Genomic DNA, 7,479 nt, shown 5'->3' with positions numbered 1-7,479 from the left:
CAGACTCGAGAATCATTACATTTATAGCATGGAACATAAACATAATTATGAACTTGGAGATAAATAATATCATTTGTTATTACCTCTAGGGCATATCTCCTACACAGCAAGCTTCTTCTCCTCTTCTCTTTTTGCAGCAGCTAACTTCTTCTCTTCTTCTCTTTTGGCAGCAGCAAGCTTCTTATCCTCTTCTCTTTTTGCAGCAGCTAACTTCTTCTCCTCTTCTCTTTTTGCAGCAGCAATTCTCTTGTCTTCTTCTCTTTTAGCAGCAGCTGCTTCCCTTTGTACTCTCTTCTCTTCCTCCCTCTTCTCAGCAGCAGCTCTCCTCTCTGCTTCTTGCCTTGCCTTTTTCTCAGCAGCTATTGTTTTCATTGTCTCTTGAATAATCTATCTGGTCTCAGCTTGAACTTTCTTGTTTATCTTTGCTTCTTCTTTCTTTTTGGGTGCTGTTTGCAATGCAGCCAATCTTCTTCTCTCTGCTAGTTCAGATTTTTTCTGTGCCATCTCATGTTTCCTTCTTGCTGCCTCTTCAGCTTTCCTCAATTCCTCTTCTCTTCTAGATTGTAGAATGGCCTGCTTCGTTTCCTCTAATTCTCTATCTCTCTGGTTCTTCATGGCCTCCAACTCCGGTGCCAACTCATCTGGCCTGATGGTACTTGAACTTGCTCGGCTTGCTTGGCTAGCAGACTGGTTGAGCAACACTTGTGCAGCAGTGAGGAAAGCAGAACTAGGTAGTGGCCTCTGTTCCACAACTCTAGGTGTTGGCATCTACAAAAATTACACAAGTGACAACTGTGAGATCAATAAAATTCATAGAAAAGTAGCCACTGTTTGTCCATCATGAAATTCAGAAATTATATTACCTGGGCAATCATGTTGTCCACCATGAGATTATCATATGTAGCTGAAGCTTCTTCATGGTTCTGCTCATCAGGAATAATTTGTGTTACATAATTGCCAAAACATGAGAGCAAGGAAGTGCATGTGTTAAAACTGGATCAGCTTCAGCGTTACCTATGTTAAAACTGGATCAGCATCAGTGGATGTTGTTGTTTGTGCAGCATCACCTTCTTCTGGAGGTGGCACATTTGCAGCACCTTGTTCTGGAGGGGGCACAGTTGCAGTACTTGGTGGTGGCAGTCCAGCCTTCAAGTATTTGCAGCCCTTCTTGTTGTGATCTGCCTCACCACAGTAAGAACAGTGCATGATGACACCATGCCTTGTTATTTTCTTCCCTCCCCTTCTATGATCAACCTCTCCAGGTGCTTGCCTCCTTGTAGTACATGGCCTACCCACATGCTTCTGATACAATGGTGGCTCAATTGGGGGCCCATGTAAGTCCTCCCACTCTTTCCTATCTTTGCAAGGATATATAATGTTTCCATATGCCTTTTTGAACATCTCCTTTGAGTAGCAAGGGTCAACCATGGTAAGAGGATCAATTCTGTCATTCCTGCAGCAGGCAATGACATGAGAACATGGAAACCCTGCTTTATGTATCCTTCTGCAGGTGCATGTTCTCTTGTGCATGTCCACTATGTAGTCAAACCCTCTATCACCTACTAGTAAAAGACCTTCTCCTGATCCCTCCACATAGCAGGTGTTTGCAAATTTTGTTGCCTTCTCAACCTTCTTCCTGATCTTTGGGCATATATCCTGGCCATTTGTCTGACTCCATCTGCTTGTTGTAATGCCTTGTCATGAGCTTCCTATAAATCCTATCAACCATGGTAAGGATTGGCAGCTCCCTAGCCTCCAAAATGTACCTGCATTGAACATGTTGATCACATTAGGTTGCAGCAAGCACTACTATATCACTCATATGTAGTTAAGTACATCAGAAATGTTGATCATAGAAGATGGTCTTACCTGTTGAATACTTCACAAATGTTGTTAAGCAAGATATCACATTTTGGCAAGTCACTCTGGAAAGCTTTAACCCAAGTTTCAGGCTCTAACTCATGCAGCCAGTTGTGGGCACCTTCATTGAGAATCTTCATTTCCTGCATGCTCTGCTCATACAGCTGCACTATGTTGCTCCTAGCTATCTTCCACAGTTGATTCTTCAAGACATCACACTTGAAATGCTGCTGAAAGTTCTGCCACATGTGCCTAACACAAAATCTGTGTTCTGACTCAGGAAACAATTCTTCAACTGCATTGATGAGCCCCTTTTGTTTATCTGACATGATTGTCCAAGGTTTAGTGTTTATGATGCCTGGATCTCTTTTAAGTGTGTCAAGAAACCATGCCCAGTTAGGTGTGTCCTCGACTTCAACCACAGCTATTGCAATTGGAAAAATGCAGTTATTTGGATCTACCCCAACAGCTGCAAGCAGTTGACCTCTGTATCTAGTCTTAATGTGACAACCATCAAGAAAGATGACAAGTCTGCAACCTTCTAAAAATCCTTTCTTGCATGCATCTAGGCACATGTACAACTTACTGAACCTTCCATTATCAAGGGAGACATAGAAAGATGAGCCAGGGTTGCTTCTCCTAACCTCATGTGCATAATTCCACAGAAGCTTATACTGCCCTTCTTCATCACCATAAATAATTTTCATAGCCATTCTCCTTGCCCTCTGGAGTTTCATCCTACCAGGTGTCATGTGCCATTCCTTCTGAACAACCCTAGAGAAATTCATCAAGTTCATATCTTGATCTGCCCTAAAGCTCTCTAAGTACTTCAGTGCTAGGAATTTAGATGTGAAAGCCCTAATCTTCCACTTCTTGCTGCATGTGTGCTCATGCACATATCTCTTCACCATGAATGCCTTTGTCTTGTTGTCATATGATGCCCACAAATACCATGTGCATTCATCATCACACTTGGCTTTAACTCTTTTCCTATCATTGACAGGCAGCTTAATATCAACTATGTTCTGGCAGGAGTACTCTTTAATTGTTGTCCTCATTAGTTCTACACTCTCAAAGACTTGGCCTACATGGAATTTTGGCCTGTGTAAATCCTCTGGTCTTAAAGTTTTGAACTTCAAGTGCAACTCTTCATCATCTAAATCAGGTGCCCACAAGTCTTCACCTTCAGACAAGTCTTCATCTAAATTATATTTCTGTTTTTCTTTGTCTTGAGCTTTAGTTTGGACTTCATTTCCTTTCTGCTTTCCTCTCTCATTTGATTTGTTCTCCTGTTTCTGTTCTGGTTCATCCTCATCTACATTGTCTGCATACAAGTCATCATCATCATTGCCAATATCATTGTCACTGTCCACAATTAGACCTAGGTCATAATCTTCATACTCTGTGTCACTAGCTGCATCATCTTCTTCCATTGCATAATTGATTTTGGTTTGCCTAGCACTCCTCCTCATTGATGTGCTTCCTACACCATCACAATCTGGCTCTGCTTGCATTTCATTATCATGGTCCTGACTTGGTTGTTGCACTACAACTGGCTCTGCTTCCTCCATCTGATTACCCACACCTTGTTGTGTTGATGACCTCCTCACAAACTCAAACTGATTCACATCCTCATCTTGATCAACTTCAGGGAATATGACCTGGAGAGGAATGGGTGCCCCTGTCTCTGCCTCTGCATCTGCCCCTGCCCCTGTATGCTCGGTTTCTGGCTCAACTCTCTTTGCAGGGCTCAAGACTGGAGGCAAATGAGCTCTTGGATTGTGGACAACATCATCTTCATCTGGATTAGCCTGAAAGCTTTCATCATGATCCAGGTAGATGCTAAAGAAGTGGTGCCCAATATCAACAAGCACCATCATTCTATCTGTCTGCTCATCATCACTCAATTCCCTCAGACCATTAGTACTTGGTGTAAGGATGGGGACACAGTAGAAAACCTTGAGCTTGCCTGCCACTCATAGCCAATTTCCTCCACTAGGCTTTCAACGAAAATTGGTGACCAAGTTACCTTCTCCACATGATCATACCGAATGGCACGGCCATTAACATAAGCACGGTTCCTTCCATGCCCAACAAAAAAACCACCATGGTTGATTTCCACAGAGAAGTTGCTGCTTCGACGCCCTGAGACAGGAACACAAATACAACATACATCAAAATCGACATGACATCTCCACCTCTCATCAATTTATTTGAACATGTAAAACCCTAAGCCCCAATTCTCCTACCCCCAAATCTCATGCCAAAACCCTAGCAGAATCCGGCCTATCTACCAACTGCAACACATCTAGTAAGGCAATGCGGCCCGAAAAGGAAGATTTTTCAACATCAAAACGCCAAAAAAGCGGGATTCTTCAGTTGTAGGGGCTTACTGTACACGGGGGCCGCTGCCCCTTCTGCATGACGAATAGGGGCCATCGCCGCCGCCTCCCAGGGGTGGCGAACGCGCGCGGCGGCGCCGCCTCGTAAACCATGCACGAAATCGCCGTCGCCTCCGATGTACCGCCAATGATCGCTGGGGCGGCGTGGCCTATGCAGCGCCCCCTTTCTCAACGACGAAGACGAACAGGCGACTGGAGTGGAGGAGGGATGAATGGGGGGTGTGGTGATGCCTGAGGGCTTTTTGCATATTTACACAGCCGCGCCTCCACGGTTCGCCACCTGTCCCCAACGAGCGGTCAACACGTGGTCAAACTGCGTGTACGCAGCTCATACGCGCTATATTGACCGTATTTTCACGTCCCGTCGTATTCAGTGACCGTAACGAGCGTATTTCAAAGTTGGGTGACCGTATCGTGCTTTCGACGCAATTACAGTGACCGTGGGTGTATTTACCTCTTAGGGCTATTTGAGCCCAAACTAGCTCAAACTAACTCTAACCCATGGATCCAAACAGGGCCATTGCCAATCCCCACCTCCACCTCCTCGCTCCTCACTCATAGAGAAGAGATCTCTTCTTCCCACATCTCCAAGCTCCAACAAGCTCAAGCACACTGTCAAGGCAGGCAGTCTCCATTGACGCGGTGGAGTCCTCGGCACCGTACTCACTGCCCTCGTTGCGCCACAAGTTGCGGACCAACGTGTGCGGCTACTTCGCCTCGTCGTCCTCGCCAGGCAGCGGCAGGGAGAGGCCCCACACCAGGGCCAGCAGGAGTAGATGGAGGCGACGGGTTGCGGCTACGGGGGAGTTCCGGTACGATGACGGCGGCAACGATGACGGCACCGGAACTTCGGGCTGTTTGGTACTAGGCCTTGCATTGCCACACTTTGCCACACATTTTTGTCAAGCTTGTCTAAAGTTAGTTCATCAAAATGAGAGCCACAAGTTCGCAAGCCTAAGGGAATCTTGCAACACTTTTTATGTGTATGCCATATGCGGCCCTAGTGTGGCTTGCCTAAAACGTGGCTTGAACCAAACATTCATCTAAATTGGTCAAACTTGTCTAACCTTATGTGTGACAATCTTTGGCAAAGTTACTCATAAATCAAACAAACACTTCATCTCGCGCCTGCCGCCCTCGCCGGTGCCGGTCTCCCGAGCCGTCGCAATCGCCTGACCTCCTGAATCGTAGTATCGATTGTCATTTTTAAATTTTGTAGCTTTCGTCTCTCTGATTTTCTTCTTCTCTGAGCGAGACTGAATCACTACATCTGTAAAAGCAATTTATACGGCCCAGGAAACTACCGAGGAGTAGCACTAGCATCATGTACTGATACATACTATAAAAATGAGTCAATCCATCTTTATGTCTCGCCGCCGCAAATTGCGGTGACCACCGAAAGGTCTTCGCGAGTGTTGCTCTCTCCAGATCCGGTGGTTGTGTTCAGCAGGGAGATGCAAACTATGAACGACGATTTGACGCAGAGGGATGGTTGTGCAGCGGCGGCGGTCACAGATCGCATGTAGCTGCTGGGATCGCGGGAAAGTGTCGGCGACAACACATAAGTTACAACGATGATGGTGCTACTCGAGCATCTGGTCTTGAGCTCCGGGGTGAAAGCCTAGGTCCGACATGTGTTGGTTATACCTGGCAATGGCGATGTTTTTCCGTCGTTACCTTGTTGAAGGCATTGCTCGGATATGTTTGGACTGGTTCTTCAGGGTGAAAACTTAGATTCCGACCTTGCTGGTTGTATCCGGTGACGGCGGCGATTGAGCGCCGCTCCCTTCCTGAAGGCGTTGCTGTTGAAGAATCCCGACGTTTGTGTGATGTCATAAGATGGTTGGTGCAGATATGGTCATTGTTTTAGTTTGCAGATCGCAGATCCGAGCTAGGTTTTTTTTCTTCATCTACATATAGCTTTGGTCTTGCATGACTTTGCTATTTGTGAGCATGTTTTTTGTGTGCGTGTGTTGGTGTTGGTTGTGTGCATCCTAGCTATGCAGAGGCCGTGTGTGTGCCCATTGTATTTGTATCCTCTTGATACTTTATCTTGAGATAATAAAATTCACCCTTTGTCGAAAAGTCCATCTTTATGTTCTATCCATTCTCAATGCAGGGCAACAGATACGTGTACACTGAGATGAACAATTGGTTTGGCCGGGACTTCATTTTGGTGCTGAACTGTGAATGGAGTTTACCTTTGGCTTGGTAGTGTGGGTGGAATCATCTGCCGTCGCCATCTACCGTGTGGGCAGCGCGTATCCAACAATGTACTATAAACAGAACGTGGGTAAAAGGGAGCTGCAAAGGTTAGCGAGTAGTGAACAGTGAAAAATATCAAACCAACCACACACCAAACAAATCTGAACCGCTCGTGCAGTTTGTAACGGCTCACAGGTGAAGCTTTCGCGCTAAAAAAATTCTTCCTATGCACTACTTCCTTTTCTTTTAGAAAAACAGGGGCGAACCACGGTTGAATTCAAACGAGACTCTACGATTGGCCTCGACCTCCACCACCCCTGTTTCGTATTCACCGCATGTTGAGTTCGGCCAGTAGTTAAACATGCATGGTATCATCTCCGTTGTTCTGTAAACCTCCCTCACACGAGATTGCATTGTTAGGTCTCCAACCATGAACCAGGATTCAAACGAAGGAAATGGGACGGTGGCCCGGCCCAAGAGGAGAATTTGGCAGAGAAGAAAGGCCATTCGGCCGGCTTGTAATTTTAGAACAGAAGTAAGGGAGGTTGGGTGAATTTCCTCTGAAATGCAGACCCTAGCTAGAATTCAGTCCAACATGTCTCCGTAGCTCAACTACTAGTGCCAATAATATGGTATTCAGAGTCCCGCCACAAGGTTTACCGATGACGAGAGGCGACGGAGGAGTTGACAACAGACAGGAGGCGCAACTATGATTTGCTTCGAACCGGCTTCGATGACGACATCAATCGCAAGCTCAAGAATCAGCGCATGTCAACCATCAGGGAAGTCCGCAACGTTCAACGAAAGTTCAGCTAAATTGGATGGACTCTTCACCAAGCTAGAAAGAGTTCATGACGATCTCAGTGTCGACATCGGCCAGATCCACATTAATGTCGATGCTGAAGTTCGAGGAGATCCGGCTAGCATGTGGGCGAGCTGATCACTTCCGGTTTCGCCTGCCGCTACGGCCGTGGAGTCCGCCACCACCGCCACTGGATTCAATAAGGATCAC

Source organism: Aegilops tauschii, chromosome 7, assembly GCF_002575655.3.
Source record: "Aegilops tauschii subsp. strangulata cultivar AL8/78 chromosome 7, Aet v6.0, whole genome shotgun sequence".
NCBI classification, from domain to species: Eukaryota; Viridiplantae; Streptophyta; class Magnoliopsida; order Poales; family Poaceae; genus Aegilops; species Aegilops tauschii.
Note: the sequence above shows the minus strand (reverse complement) of the source record.